Consider the following 14,958-nt stretch of genomic DNA (forward strand, 5'->3'; position numbering starts at 1 on the left):
GAATTCATACACACAGTTACACAGTCCCCAGGTACCCGGCTGATCAGTCAGATCCTTAGTGACTCTCTGCTAAGGTTCAGGCTGGTTGCTGAAGTGTGGCACTTCCAGAGCCTTCCCACCGTCCTGCTCTGTTAGGTCTTGTTTTTATAATGACCCTTTGATTTGATATTAAATTATTATTGCCCAGCCTGGGAAGAAGGAGGGAGCCAGGGATGAGGGTTTGGGGTTTGCGCCTTGCACTTACCTATCTTCATAGAATCAACCAGGTTGGGAGAGCCCTTTAATCTCACCCAGTCCAACCGTTACGCAGCCCTGCCAAGGCCACCGCTAACCCATGGCACTGAGGCCTCCCCTCCACACTGTGTGAACGCTCGATGGGACGGTGCCTGCAGCCCTGCCCTGGGCAGCCTGTTCCAATGCCTGCAGCACCCTCTAGGGCAGGAATTGTTCCTCAGCTCCATCTAAACCTGCCCTGGGGCAGCTTGAGGCCGGTTCCTCTTGTCCCATCCCTTGTTCCTTGGGAGCAGAGCCCAGCCCCTCCTGGCTCCATCCTCCTGTCAGGCACTTGTAGGCAGCCATCAGGTCCCCCCTGAGCCTTCTCTTCTCCCCACTGAACCCCCCAGGTCCCTCAGCCCTTCCCCATCACCCCTGTGCTCCAGGCCCTGCTCCAGCTCCGCTGCCCTTCTCTGGCCCCGCTCCAGCCAGAGAGATCCTCAGATCTGCTGTCAAGTTGCAACCATCTTTATGCTCCAGAGGTCTTGGCTTAAACATCTTCTATGCCTTTTTCTTGTAACGCGGCCTGTCCCTCTGCAGCGAGCCCAGGGAAGCGGGGGGCAGCTTTATAACCTGCCCGTAAAGCACCCCAGCACGTGGCAGCAGCCCTGGATTTTCCTCTGCGCCCGCTCCCTCGCACACAGGGAGCAGTGGGGTGGGCAGAGCAGAGGCAAGGGGCTCCCCCCCCAGCACACTGCATCACCGTGGCCCTGCCGCTGGTTATTTGCTCGCTGTACCGCTGCCCCCAGGGGGGCTCTAAGCCCTCCGCAGATCCCCCCAGCAGAGCCATGCATCCCAAGCCCGCTTCATTGAGGCGCAGCGGGAAAGCCGGGGATTAGCGGGAGCGGGAATGCTGTGAATTCCTGCACGCTCGCTCTTCCCCCGGCGCAGTTGGTGCTGGGGACTGCGCCAGATGAAAGCGGGGCTGTGAGCATCCCGAGGCGGCATTCCCGCGGATGGGCTGGCCTCAGCTGGAAGCGCCGGTGCTGCTTCCCTCTGCCGGGTTAGGTGCGGGAGGAATCCAGATCCTGGCACCCGTCGCTCTTCCCGCTTCCCGTCTGTTTTCTGGAGTTATCAAATTCGCGGAGGCAAAATCAGGATGGAGTTAGTTATAAATGTAAGGTCAGAGAGCACAGAAACAGGGGACGGGAGAATTTAATGACATCCCGTCTTCTTGCTGGTCTTAAATAAGCGAGGTTTCTGCACTGGAGCAGGGAAACTATTCCCAAGGAGCTCTTCAGAGGGAATTCTTTTCCCTCTAGGATGTCATTGTTCAGTTACAACTTATTGTTGTAGCTCTCCACAGTGGTAAAATCCCCACTGATAGAGCTAAATGATTCCTTTCTGTATTTTCTCCACAGAATCCCATTATATGTATTAATCATCTTCTGCTCTCCAGCACCACAGCATTGTGCATGTGTGTAACTGTTACGTAGCTGTGCTGTGCTCACACATGAGTCACTGGGTGGGAGCCCACATTCTCTAGTGTCCGATATTCATCTGCACAACAAATAGGAAACAACTATGAGAAATACTGTGATAAATGGATGTAAGAACAGCACAGCACGAACCAGTGCCCCGGCAGCCACTTGGGTTGGAAGGGAGCTCAAAGCTCCTCCAGCTCCAACCCCTGCCACAGGCAGGGACCCCTTCCACTAGAGCAGCTTGCTCCAAGCCCCTGTGTCCAACCTGGCCTTGAACACTGCCAGGGATGGGGCAGCCACAGCTTCTCTGGGCACCCTGTGCCAGCGCCTCAGCACCCTCACAGGGAAGAGCTTCTGCCTAAGAGCTCATCTCAGTCTCCCCTCTGGCAGCTTAAAGCCATTCCCCTTGGCCTGTCCCTACAGGCCCTTGTTCCAAGCCCCTCTCCAGCTTTCCTGCAGCCCCTTCAGGCACTGGAGCTGCTCTCAGGTCTCCCCTTCAGGAGCCTTCTCTTCTCCAGGCTGCCCCAGCCCAGCTCTCTCAGCCTGGCTCCAGAGCAGAGCTGCTCCAGCCCTCGCAGCATCTCCATGGCCTCCTCTGGCCTCGCTCCAACAGCTCCACGTCCCTCTTGTGCTGCTGCCCCAGAGCTGGATCAGGGCTGCAGGGGGGTCTCCCAGAGCACAGCAGAGGGGCAGGATCCCCTCCCTCAACCTCTTATTGCAGTTAATGTTTTCCTTTCCAACCTGAAACTTGGATAGTGAAGACTCCTGCAGACTCTGTGGGCACTGTTTGAACACTTCCCATCTAGCTCCACTGGGATACTTCAATCTGTCTTGCTAAAGAATAAAAAAAGATTGATCATTCCTGGGGGTTGTTGTTTTAGGATACTTGATTTTGACAGTGAAAGCAGGTCTGTGTGGCTCAGCTGTGATGCAGACACTTGCCTCCTCTTGTTTGAGTCATCCCATCTTATTTTATCCAAGTTCTTAGAAATAACTCTCAGAAAGGTCAACCTTAGTTTAGTTAATTGGGATTTTGGAGGGATTTGGTAGGAGCAGTCTCATTCCAAATAATTAACCTGGGCAGCGTGGCATTCAGGGAAGGAAAAATAACTGCCCTCTTTCTCTGCTTTCCTTTTAGATGGCTGCGCAGGTCACCCAGCCCCAGTTCTCAGTGTGCAGTCGTACAACGTGTCTGCTCACCTTTTTACCCCTCCTGCGTGTCGAGCAAGGAGCAGAACGTGTCTGGCTCCCATCTGCACAGGGTAGCCGAGCTGGGGTAATAATTTACTGCCGATACAGAGCCACAATCAATTAGAACGCCCCCAAGGGTCTGGACGAAAGAGAGGAGGAGCAGTGAGTCATTCCTGAGTCATAGAGCCTCCCGGATTTATCCTGCCACGAGGTACTAGACATACCACTCCTCGATCTGGTCTGTCTCGAAAGGACAACTGAGCCCTCCACAGCCCTGGATGTAATTGTGGCAGTATAAATGCCAGCAGCGATCACTCCCTGGCAGCAGCAGGCTTTATATGGCTGGTAAGGTTAGGGTCAGGTCAGGGTTTTGATAAGAAACGGTGAAAATAGATGTAGTGCAGATTGGTCTGGCTGCTCAGGCAGTCTGCAGGCAGCAGTGGTCAGGTCACCGCCCTGCAACCCGTGGTGTGAGTTATGGGAGCTGCTGTGGGAGGATATTTGGGATCAGTCAGAGATCCCCGCGTTGTTAAAGTGCTTCTTGTGCCTTTTCCTTCTCCTCGGTTTCTCCTAAAGGTTCTTTCTGCTGTGAGAGCGTTTTCACTGCTCCGCATCGCTGGAGGCCCGAGGCTGCACCCATCTCCCACACAGCCCCGTGGCTGCCCACCATGGGTGTGCTCAGGACCTGCCCTTCCTCTCGGCACTGATTCCCTACGGCAGGGGAGGATGGAGGTTTCAGACCTCCGGCACAAACAAGGCATCCTGGTAATCAAAACCAGCTGGGTTCGTGTGGGTCCTTTTGAATTGGGTGGAAACCACCACTGGAGAATACCAATTGTACCAGAAGCTTTCTCAGTTGAATAAATCTCATGTAGGGGGGTTGTACCAGTCCTGTGCTCAGTCCTGGCTGTACAAGGAGATAGGAGCAGAGGGACCTGGAAAGTTCTGCAGTATTCCTAGAGCCGTGGAATGCTTTGGGTTAAACTGGCTTAAAGCTCATCTCCACCTTCTTGTTATCCCCTTCAGGCGCTGGAGCTGCTCTCAGGTCTCCCCTTCAGGAGCCTTCTCTTCTCCAGGCTGCCCCAGCCCAGCTCTCTCAGCCTGGCTCCAGAGCAGAGCTGCTCCAGCCCTCGCAGCATCTCCATGGCCTCCTCTGGCCTCGCTCCAACAGCTCCACGTCCCTCTTGTGCTGCTGCCCCAGAGCTGGATCAGGGCTGCGGGGGGGGTCTCCCCAGAGAGCAGCAGAGGGGCAGGATCCCCTCCGTCCTCGTGCTGCACAGCATATAGGTGTCACAGAGCTACTTTAAAGTCATGGTCCCTGTTCTTTGCCAAAGCACAAAGGCAGAGAGGGTGAAGACGTGGAGTTTAGCCTTTGACAAAATCTGCTCTGAGGCAGGAGCAGTTCTATTTCCTCCTAACCTCCCCAGGACTGCTTACAGAACGTTTCCACCCTGGAGCTGTGCCTGCAGTTGTCTTACCAGGCACCCAACTCAGGATCTGAGCCCCCGTTTATGAAGTATTTGGTTGAAAGGCCTTTACCCTCCCTGCAGTGCTGACTGCTCCTTGCTGCCAGAGTAGCTGTGCTCCTTGGACTGTGGGCTGTTTGTTGTTAAATTTCACAGGGTTTTCTTTCCATGGATCACAAGTGTACAAAGACTTCGTGTGCGATTTGGTGAGCAACCTAAAAGGAGGAGGTTGTGGTCCCTCTTTTTAATACCTTTCCTTTAGTCCAAGCCTTATGCTTCCACTTCCACTCTATTATTCAAAGCACAACAATGATTAGACCTTTTGGTGCGCTGATTTAACTCCCTGTCTGGCAAAAACTCTGAGCTTTGCAAGATAAAGAGTGTGCTTTCTGCCTGGTTAGCAGTTGGAGGGGCCCAACAAGCACTGGAGCCGGCACATGATAAGCTTCAGGAATGCATCACTGGGAGTGGGAGGATCAGTTCCTCCCCCTTTAGGGATCACAGAGCTACCAGATCAGCTCGCTCCGTCTCCTGTAACTTCACCCTGAGCCTCCCACCATGTTCCAAGTCTGAACAGTCAACAGGTTAGGGAACAGTGATTTCACTCGGATGCTGGTGCAGGTTGGGGAGCTCAGAACAACCACAGAAACTCAAGTAACAGTGCAAATGGACTGGGAGGGTTCCTACTTCCCCTTGTCTGTCTAACAGACCTCTTTTGGCTTATTATATCCATTTCCTTGTGCAAGTTTCATGAATAATGTATCTTAAGTACCTTAAATGTCAGCTATTTTGACAGGGGTCTTTCTTAATGACAGGTCTCCTTTAAAGATGATGAATATCCACTGTAAAACATTCATTTTCCTTCTTCCTGTTGACTGAGACAGGTATTGATAGCAGGCTCAGAAGATGAAGCCTTCAGTCACTAAATGGTCATAAGCCTTAAAAATGCAAGTAAGAAAATGAATTTCCCTTATTCCTATTTCTTTTGCACACATTGAAGAGCTTTGGGTTAAAGATCAGTGCTAACTTTGATCTGAGATCTAATGAGCTGTGACAGGCACCGAGCTGAGCCATACAGCATCACCAGTGAATATACCTGCACAGAAACACCAAATGCATTAGAGATGTCATTATACAAGAAGAAATCCGTATTTCTGTGACTTTTCCATCTCTCTGTCAAATGGAGTTGTGGTCCATGAGCAATTCTTGCTTCCTGCTGCACAGCAGCACTTCTCATTGCACACTTGTAGGCAGTTCTAATCAACCTGACACTTATTAGGCAGTAACAAACCCTCAGAAACATTACAAGGCTATAACTTGACACTACAAATGTCTTTGCAAATCATTTTAGGAAGCTTGCCTGCTGTTTTCTAATACAACTGAATCCAAAAGAAGTTGCTACACCCATAGAAATAGCAGTTACAGCCAGACCTCCAGATGGGAATGTTATTCCCAACATTAGACTGTGATCGATACCTGCGAGAGAGAGTTGCTAGAAATAGCCATTCCATGGTAAACCTACACAGTGTCTGCTTCCTGCTGGCTCAGAACACATCCTGCCCCAGTCATTCTGCAAAGTTCCCACTGGATTTTATCTTCAAGCATGTGTAGGAGAAGCAAAGCCACTTGATTGAATGGAGAACAGAAGAATCCTTTGCGTTCTTTGATACACATAGCAGCGTCTTGTGCCCCCTGAGAGGAAATGATGGCTGGCTCTGCCTTTGCTTTATGAGGTTACATTTTCAGTCCAAGAAGACCTGCAAACAGCAGATGAGGAACAGGAGGAAAGCTTCCCCTGTGTACGTGTTCCACAGTACATGGGGGTTTGTTGTAAATCAACAAACTGGTCCTCCAGGGGCAGAAGAGACTTCTCACAAGGGCCCCTAGGGACAGGCCAAGGGGAATGGCTTTAACCTGCCCGAGGGGAGACTGAGCTGAGCTCTTAGGCAGAAGCTCTTCCCTGTGAGGGTGCTGAGGCGCTGGCACAGGGTGCCCAGAGAAGCTGTGGCTGCCCCATCCCTGGCAGTGTTCAAGGCCAGGTTGGACACAGGGGCTTGGAGCAAGCTGCTCTAGTGGAAGGGGTCCCTGCCCGTGGCAGGGGTTGGAGCTGGAGGAGCTTTGAGGTCCCTTGCAACACAAACCAGGCTGGGATTCTATAGTATCAGCAGATCTATTCATGTAGCACACTGGGAATTAGGTTAGAAGCACTAAAATAACAAACACCCACCATCCCCCTGTTTATTTTTACCATGGCTGAATTCCTCCTCCAGTTCACCCCACAAAACCACTTGTACAAGAATTTGCATGGCCTCTGGATGAACCGGATGGGAAATCAATCCAGCTGGAAAAAACCCAAAACTCTACATCCCTGCTCCAGCAAAAAATCACCTCCCAGCCAGATCGGTTCCTCAGCCTGAGCTGTGCAGAGACAGGACAAAGCGCTCGTCTGAGTTGCACTTTAAGCAACCCAGCCTTTGAATGTGAGTCAGACTAAAGCTACACCTGGTAGCAATTTGCTCTCCTCCTCTTGTCTTTCTCTCTGCAGCGTGCCTTTTCGCTTGGGTTCACCATATGGTACCAGAACAGCTTTGTGAGCATGGAGCAGGGATAATTCATGGGCCCTGGGCTGTGGAGAGGAGAGGCTGCCAAAAGAAATGTCTTTGGAACCGGAGCCAAGTCATCAGGTAAAAGGCTCTCTGCCTGCCCATGCCAAGCAGGGCCTTTTGCTATGATCCAAATATTTATGTCTTTACAAAATACATAAACATTTCAACAGTGGTCTCTTTAGCTCTTGTTCCCAGCTCTTCATGTGATGTTGCTGTTCCCATGCTCCTAAACCTCCTTCAACATGACTAATTCACTCTGGAGGAGCTCCTGGCTTGCCTAACCAGAGGCACGTAGCTCCATAACACGAGAAACAAACTGGGACTGAGAAGCGATGGGAAGTTGTGATGGGGATGGCTGTGCTGCTGCGTGCTCACGTACCTGCAGCTCGAGTTAACGTCTCCTTATTTCTCTTTTCCCTTTCTTTTTTCCTCCCTTTTCCAGAGTGCTTACTGTAGGAATTTGAGGTTTAAAAAGCTCCTGCCTCTGAACTTTCCAAAAGTAACCAGAATGCAGAAGTTTGGAAAGTCAATGTAAAGCTAAATCCAACTGGTGTTGAAATGTTTCCCCTACTATTCATCGGTAACTTACACACTTGGTGCATCTCCTCATCTTACATTTCCAAACTCCTCCCTGATCTACCCTAGCAAACACCCCATCACATAACAGTTTTCCCAGGTAGGATGAGTACTTGAGCTGAGTGTTGTGCGGTATGTGGTAGACAGGAGACAAAATCCCTAGGGTCGTTACTTCGCATGCCTTCTGCAAAGAGCCTTCCTTTTCTGTGTTTGGGGCTCTGGGGATGGCATGTACTGTGCATTGTACGTTCCAGGGAAGCAACACATTCTCCAGAAAGCTTGCTTTTTGCTTAATGTTCATGAATATTTCAGGAACTCATGCTAAGAGGTTTCGGTGCATTCCAGGACAATGATTTCTGTTTTGCTGTAAGAGGAAATTGGCTCACTGTGACATATTCTACATGGTTCGCATTATTCTTTTAGGCAGGGTTTATTGCTGTTACAGTCAGAGGTCCTGAAAATAGCATAGAATCCCAGCCTGGTTTGGGTTGAGGGGACCTCAAAGCTCCTCCAGCTCCAACCCCTGCCACGGGCAGGGACCCCTTCCACTAGAGCAGCTTGCTCCAAGCCCCTGTGTCCAACCTGGCCTTGAACACTGCCAGGGATGGGGCAGCCACAGCTTCTCTGGGCACCCTGTGCCAGCGCCTCAGCACCCTCCCAGGCTTAATGTCTAACACTATACTTTTTCCTTGTAAGAAGCAGCCTGTGTTCTTCCAGCTTTCTTCCTGGTGCTCCATTCTTGTCGCCAGTCCTTGATGTGAGGCGAGCAACATTTCTGGCATTCTCTCTAGAAATTCATTCATTCTCTTAAGCCATGAGCAACACTGGTGTTAAGGAACACAGTTGACTTTTCTCACCCTTTCAGCTCATTGTTTTCCATTGCTTGAACTGGTAAACGCACTTGGATAACAATTTGCAGTGACATAAGCCATAAATTAGCCTTTTCCAGCTGAAATATCTCTGGTTCTAGTGTATTTTACACTAGAATCTGCAGTGATCGATATATATTATGGCATTTGGGGAATGTTGACTTAATCACAGCACATGTTACATTTAAATAGTTAAATGTATCATTTTACTAGCAATCTTCCTTTGCTTATATTGATGTATCTTTAACATACCCTAGGACCTCTTAAAAATAACACTGTTTAACAAATACATTTGCTGCCTTCAAGGTATATGTTCTCCGAAAACTGAATGGGACTTAAATAACATATAAAACCCACTTCACTGTTTGAGATACATGCTTAAGGTGATTGCTTTTACTTTAAAGAAATGCCTGATAGCAAACTAAGGAAATTATTCTCATTTTAAAACCAGAACGTGAGAGAAGCCAGGATTTAAAAGTATCTGGATCATTCTTTCTTGTAGTTAGAGCAGGGAGCTCAAGGAATGCTGAGATGAGCTCCAGCTAATCTCCCTATTGACATGTAACATGAACTTGCCTTACAGCTGGTTTGGGCGGGTTTGCACAAAACTGGGATGCAGAAAGGCAGAGGGCTGACTACTAACCCACATTGTTCTGCAGGAATGTGAATCCTTGCATCAAGATTAGAGACCACAGATTGTTTTTCCTTTACTCTTTTTAGGCTCTGAGTAAAATGCGGATGGCGAGATTCAGCCATGCAGAGCCCATCGACCGCATTAAATATCTGTGTTACTTAGCTCACTTAATGGTGCTGGAACAGTCAGGGGCACAGAGACAGCCCTTTACTGCTCCAGTGACACAGCACTTCCCTGCCCAGGGACGGAAAGCTGTAGTTCCTAATTACAGGTAGCTGAGGCAGTTGTTGCTGCCAACCACACTCTGCCACTATGGATCACCTCCTTGCAGGTCTGGGGTCCGCCTGTGTTTCCTGGCCAGCTCCGTTTACAGCCCGATGGAGTGATGTAATTCCAAAGCAGTGACAGTCCACATAAACACACTGGGTTGTGAGCTGGGACAGCTGTGGAGCAGAGGGTTCCTTGTTTAGGATGTGCGTCTGCAGGCGTGGAAACCCCCAAGGAACGCAGCTCACAGCAGTGATGGCTTTAGCCACCCCACCTCTAATCATCTGCTCTTGGAATAAAAGCCTGCGCTTGGGCTCAGCTGGAAAATGAGATTAACAAATACAAGAAACCAATTTTTCTGTCTCAATTTGTTCCCTGTATAATACACACACTTATTCAAGAAGACACAACCCCGTAGCTCGCTAACTCTGATTCAGTCCGCAGTCTGTGGGGCAGCTTGCCTTGATTACGTTGTACCAAATTACTCATCGTGGATATATGCTGCTCTTTGTTTTCTCTGCCAAGAGCTAAAATATGATATTATTTGGCAAGAGGAATGTGTATCTAAAATGTCAAATTACAGCCCATAACTATTACGGGAGAGTTTTGGCGATAGCCCTCTGTGATTGCTCCAAAACAGATGTCTCTTTCTAGGAGATCTTCAGGCTAAAACCCTCTTCACATCTAGTTTGAGGTGGTATATTGAGAATGTCTCACAAGAACACTAGCTGGGTGCGTGTATTGCTTTAGCTTAACTTGAAATAACTAATTCCCAAAGACTCGTGGGTCTTCAAATCGCATTAATGGATAATTCTGTGTGTACACACAGTGCAAACGCTGAGAATGGCAGATGTTTAGTCACAATATCCAATAGAGACAACCTAGGAGACTGCGTTATTTAACATGAGAGGAATCAAACAAGAAAGCTAATTCATATTTGTCAACTTTTCCATCTGGTGTTTCAAGACCATCACCACTGGAACTCAATGAACTCTCTCATGACCCTGCCATCTTCATTAACTAATACCAGCTTTTACCAACATTGGGTTAAAGCACAGTGCTGAAGCAGGTACCACCATGACAAATGCTCAGCCCGTGTGCGTTTTTTCACTTCTGAGAGCATGCAAAATGGCTTTGTATTTAGCTGCATCTCCTAATTCAGTCTTCAGTGCTAACAGTGAAATGGATTGGATTCATGAGGATATATAGGGTTGAGATGAGCTCTTAGGCAGAAGCTCTTCCCTGTGAGGGTGCTGAGGTGCTGGCACAGGGTGCCCAGAGAAGCTGTGGCTGCCCCATCCCTGGCAGTGCTCAAGGCCAGGTTGGACACAGGGGCTTGGAGCAAGCTGCTCTGGTGGAAGGGGTCCCTGCCCGTGGCAGGGGTTGGAGCTGGAGGAGCTTTAAGGTTCCTTCCAACCTGGGGTTCTGTGATTCTATATTACAGTAGATGCCAGAAGTGTCACCTTTGGATAGGGTTGGGTGTGGAGGCTCAGCACGAGGCAGGAAGCCCTGTGAGAGGTGCAGTGACTGTGGTAAGAAGAAGCCTTACATCACAGAAGCCTGATGTAAGGTGGGAGGTTCAGGCTGAGGGATGATGGCCGAGGGAAGGCCCCACTGTAGAGAGTCCTAAGAGACAATACAAGAGCAGAGCTCTGAGCTTGTGCTTTCATGAGGACTGAGGGGAGGGAAGAAGTAGCAAAATGGTCCCTGGGAAAGCTGTGAGAGGCTGAGCACAACTTTAGCTGACATGAGCACAGCTTTGGCTGAGAGCGTGTAGTCCAGTGAACACTGCTCACACAACTTACCCTTGTCAAGGCCATCAGGGGAGCCATCTGACTTGGTCCAACACCTTCAGGCCAGGTCTGCGTGGTGCATGGCAGCCCTCAACTGCGCATTAGCCCAACCTGCCAAGTGACCTGAGTTGTGTGGCTTCTGAGCTGTGACTTCTTCCTATGGGTTTTGTAGAGGTAGGAGGTAGTCGGGTGGAGGGTGTTATAAGTTAGAAGTGGTTGGATGTTAGAAGTGGTTTTGATGAGATAAGTCTTTTGGGCCTCCAGATGATCGCTTAATCCTCATTGATTCAGATTGATTATTGATAGAAGGATTCAAGTAGAGCCCTACTTGCTGCCAGCTGACTTTTATGTTATGGACAAGTTTTGGATGGAAGAATGTGGAAATTTAGTGAAAGACTGGTGATGAATCTTCCCTAGGCTTGTTCAGATATCCTGCTGCAGGGAACTCTGCCTCTTGATGATTGGATTGATGGTTGGATCACACAGTTTGGCACACTCGCAGAAAAGGCTTTCCGCAGATTTGCTTTGGAGGGTTTGAACCTTTGAAGCACATGGTTGTTGTAAAGGCTATAAATTATACTTCAAAATGGAGTTTAAAGAGTCTTCAATAACTTAATTTACTGCACTTTATTGGCCCCTCCTTCAGGATATCACAAGTCTGCACTTCCAGCCTGACAAGCAAAAATGTGCTGTCTGTCAAATTATCAGCTCACTCTTGTCTTACGTACTGAATGGAAGCCTTGATGCTTAGGGACATGGGCTAGTGGGGGGCTTGGCAGTGCTGATTTCATGGTTGGACTCATCTTCAAGGTCTTTTCTACCCTAAATTATTCTGCCGAAGCTTCATCCTAATGTGAGGAAGGCTTTGTCATCTGATTGGAAGCACATCAGAGAGGAGCCATCAGGAGAGTTACTTGGGGTTGTTCTCTCAGTGTGTTTCAAATGCTGGTCCATACCCAATGAATGATGGCTTTCCTTGCCCAGTGCCTTGCTGAGACAGGCAGGAGTTGGTGAGGATGTGCAGGACAAGACAGGTTGCTTTGAGCAACCTGGTCTGGTGGAAGGTGGCCCTGCCTTGTGCTCCTTTCTTTCTTGCCATATTGTGATCCAAGATATTATACCAGAAGTCCATGGCTTGCAGCGGGGATGGAGCTTCAGGCTGCACATGTCGAGCCTGCAGAACAGCATGGGATGTCAGGTCTAGCAGGCTGGCTGGTAAAAGGTGTTATGTGTGTGTGGAGAAAAATAAGCCTACTTCTGATCTTGCCAGGGGTAGGAACCGTGGCAAAATTACCATATAATCCCAGACTGGTTTGGGTTGGGAAGGATCTTAAGCTCATCCAGTTCCAACCCCTGCCACGGGCAGGGACCCCTTCCACTAGAGCAGCTTGCTCCAAGCCCCTGTGTCCAACCTGGCTTTGAGCACTGCCAGGGATGAGGTATTCACAGCTTCCTTGGGCAGCCTGTTTCAGGGCCTCATCAGTCTCACAATAAAGAACTTCTTCCTTACATTCAACCTAAATCTGCCCTGTTTCAGTTTGAACCCGTTACCCCTTGTCCTATCACTCCAGTCCCTAATGAAGAGTCCCTCCCCAGCATCCATGTAGCCCCTTCAGACACTGGAAGCTGCTCTGAGGTCTCCGCACAGCTTCTCTTCTCCAGGCTGAACAATTCCAGTTTTCTCAGCCTATCTTCCTATGGGAGGTGCTCAAATTCCACTTTCCTGGTTCCTAAGAAGTGTCTGAATGTTCAGCCTGGAACGACAATGGAGCTTGGAAATCACTCAAAGTATTTACATTACAGAGTGGGGCTTGCTCATGATGCAGTACTGCATACCTGTCCATGTTGTTCCTGATCCGAACTGCAATGGGCAGTTACAACTTGTAGCTGTCTGTCTACTCACCCATCTCAAACCCTCCAGGGTTGTTTTGATGTGTGCCACGCTAAGTTTCACATGTGAGTATCTTTACAACCCATAGCGAAGGCTTTTCTGACACAGATAAAATGTTCCCCAGTGTCTGTGCACTAGAAATAACACAAAACGCCCTTTTCCTGTTCTGCAAGAGAATTTTCCATGTTATCAGTATTTGCAAGACAACAGAGCTATGGAGTTACCTATAAAAGCTCCTAGGAGTACTGAGGGGTAAGAGTGCTTTTGAGAGCCTTTAAGAGTCTTTCCCCTGGAGCAGCAACTCCACATTAGTTATTACCAGGGGTAATTTTGTAACGTGTTGGGTGTATGCCAAACAAAACAAGAAACTGCAGCTGTAGCATCAAGCAACAGTGATACCCACACTGAAAATACAGCCTACGAAGTGGAGACCACAGCTAAAGCTTAATCCCCGCGGGTCTGTTGTAGTTACCCTGCACGCTGTGTTGTAAATAAAGCAGGCAAGTACCAACAAGATTGTATCTGCTGGGAGATGACCATGATTTAATCAGCTTTTTGTCCTCTATTATCTTTTGGATTTTATATATGGATCAGAGTCCACTGTTGCACTGGTATAAACAGTGCTTCTGTAAAGCAAACCTGAAGCAGCTCAAGCCGGGACTTCTGTGCAGCAGTGTAAGTCTGAATAACTGCGGTGGGGGTTGATTTTGGGGTGGTTTTGGGTTTGCTTTAGGTCTTGTTTTTAGCATGATTACTACGCTCATGTCATTTTGCTTCCCAATTGAGATCATCGCTGCTCCTCTGTCAAGCCTACGTGTTGCATTTGTAGCGTGTGTCCTTCTCTTCCGGTGGCGTTTGGAAACCACCTCTGAATTCTAGCTTGACTTTTCAGCTCACCAACTGACATGAGACAGGCAAGGGGAGAAAACGCAGTGATTTTCAGGGAGTCTGAGCTCTGCGCAAACCCAGCACCCAAAGAGCTTTCTCAAGGCTTTTGCAGTGACCTGTAGCACAGACAGGTAGCACCAAGAACGAGGAGCCTGTGGAAGTCCCGCTGGGCCCTTACCTGCATCTTCAGGCTTCTCAACCCCTTTGAAAGTCCGGGCTGGAGGCCCAACCCTGCAAAGAAGAAGCATTCCCTGTGGAAAGGCTCCTCCTGCCCGGGGCTGGCTGTAGGATTGCTATTTTAATAGCAAAGCAGCCTCCAGCAGTCAAGAGAAAGTCAGGTCATGAGCAGCAAGCAGATGAGTTCCCAGATGATTGATTCTGGAGACCTGACAGGGGCAGAAGTTCTGGTTTGTAAACAGCTGCAAAGGGTAAGTGATGGAGACGTTCCTCCTCATGTGCTTTGGGCTGGTTTCTTCCCTGTGTGATTCCATGTGTGGTCACTCCTTGGCAAGAGAGAGGTCTCGGCTCGCTATGGTATGGCTCTATACGCCCTTTGGACGTGTGTCAAAAGTCAGATGAGATGAATAGCTCTAAACGTTGCAGTATTAAAGGTGTAGGAATGCACCAGAAACAGAGAGTGCCTTATAAATGTGAAGCATTGTTTCCTGTGGCTTTGCTATTTTCCTTTCTTTTCCCCACTTCAGATTCTGTTATTACGGCAGGATCTTAGCTCTGCCTCTTGGATTTTCATCCCAGAAATAAATTGCTTGGAAGAAATGGGACATTTAAGAGCGCATCATGTAACTTTAGTAGAGTCATTAAGGCAGATTGCATTTAGTGGTGCTTGTGGCTCCAGAGGTGTTTGGTCATACACGTCCCTGCCTTTGGGTAACTGTGGGACCTCCAAGGGTGGCCTGGACCGGGCAGGCTCTCCTTGCCAGCAGTGATTGCAGCGGTTGGGATACAGGAGTCAAGGATAACTTCGGGTATTTTGTGACTGCCAGAGAGTTTACTCTTTTAGAAGTTCAGGTTAGTTTTTGCTTTTTGGGGGTTTTACATTAAGTTATGACTTCAGTGTTA

General features: G+C 48.9%; 1 long non-coding RNA gene across 1 annotated transcript; it reads left to right on the forward strand.

Annotated features, from left to right (window-relative positions):
* Window positions 1–2,858: 2,858 nt before the first annotated feature.
* LOC134162373 (uncharacterized) lies at window positions 2,859–7,129 on the forward strand. Its single transcript, XR_009964304.1, has 2 exons — window positions 2,859–2,973; window positions 6,900–7,129. It is a non-coding gene; the product is annotated as an uncharacterized LOC134162373 (long non-coding RNA).
* The last annotated feature ends 7,829 nt before the right edge of the window (window positions 7,130–14,958 follow it).

Source organism: Pezoporus occidentalis, unplaced genomic scaffold (assembly GCF_034315485.1).
Source record: "Pezoporus occidentalis ecotype Australia unplaced genomic scaffold, CSIRO_AGI_Poc_V1 ctg188, whole genome shotgun sequence".
In the NCBI taxonomy this organism is placed as follows: domain Eukaryota; kingdom Metazoa; phylum Chordata; class Aves; order Psittaciformes; family Psittacidae; genus Pezoporus; species Pezoporus occidentalis.